Source organism: Callorhinchus milii, unplaced genomic scaffold (assembly GCF_018977255.1).
Source record: "Callorhinchus milii isolate IMCB2004 unplaced genomic scaffold, IMCB_Cmil_1.0 Scaffold27, whole genome shotgun sequence".
Taxonomy (NCBI): Eukaryota; Metazoa; Chordata; class Chondrichthyes; order Chimaeriformes; family Callorhinchidae; genus Callorhinchus; species Callorhinchus milii.
This window is the reverse complement of record NW_024704768.1, coordinates 2,289,304-2,290,432: the sequence shown is the minus strand read 5'-3', so window position 1 is coordinate 2,290,432 and position 1,129 is coordinate 2,289,304. Positions and strand designations below refer to the sequence as shown.

Sequence of the window (1,129 nt, the reverse complement as noted above, 5' to 3'; positions counted from 1 at the left end):
CGGGGTCCTGGCCAACAATCCCTCAGATAACATTGGTTATTCATTTCACGGATTTTGTGGGACATTACTGTGCTCAAATTGGCTCCTGTGTTCATCCAGAAAACATATAGTCACTCCACTTTACAGTGTATCCTGTGAAGCCCTTTGAGACGTGAAAGGCACTGTATCAAATGTAAGAATTAGTTTGACTAAAGTGGTTTTAACACCAGGTCTGGTACTTTCTGCGTGCCTTTGGTTTGATGTGGAGACTTCTGACAGATGGAATTTCATCCCCTACAGCCACTTATGTAAATATATTGAATTGTCATGTTATGTTAACATGTCTCTCGCTCACGCTGTTTAGTGATGACTGCAAACCAGTTCCCAAATTATATCATCACTATTTTCCATTCAAACTCCCCACAATTTTTAAATATATTTTATATAATTATATAATTTTTATAATATATAACAACAACAACTTGGATTTATATAGCGCCCTCCAAGCCAGATGTCGTGGAGGGCGCTATACATAACAATAATCCTTGGATTTTGTACAGTGCCTTATCACGTCTTCTAGACGTCTCAAAACACTTCACGGAATATACGCTAAAGTGATTTGACTGTATATTTGTGGGGAACACGTGGCAGCCAATTGCGCACAGCAGCGTCCCACAAACAGTCGGGGATTGAGTGACCAAATTATTATTATTATTATATTTTTTGAGGGATTATTATCCCCGGAAAAGTGATCAAGACAATCGACTAACAACTGGTTTCCTACGTACTGCTGGGTAAACAGAGACGTGTGGAGTAAGGAAACTTGCCCAATGTTTTTCCCTGCCAGGGATCGAACCCGGGTCCTCTCGCTTGCGAGGCGAGTGCTCTAACCACTGAGCTACAGGGACTCCACTGTAGCTGTATCATCAATATTTTCCACTCAAAACCCCCCCGCACAAGCTTTTGAACTAAAAGTATGCAGGTACAACAAAGAACTATCAAAAATAATCATAAATCTTTTCAACACACTGCTGGGGAGAAATTCCATCCGGGTGGGACTCGATTTTTAAAAAAAATATTGGCAAGCTGTTCGATTTAACCTTCAGATTTGCAGTCAGTCTTTTTTTGGGGGGAGTTTCTTAAAAGAGAC

General features: G+C 40.4%; 1 non-coding gene across 1 annotated transcript; it reads right to left on the bottom strand.

Moving 5' to 3' along the window:
* Positions 1-814: 814 nt before the first annotated feature.
* On the bottom strand, positions 815-887 carry trnaa-cgc. The gene has a single exon. It is a non-coding gene; the product is annotated as a tRNA-Ala (tRNA).
* Positions 888-1,129: the final 242 nt, after the last annotated feature.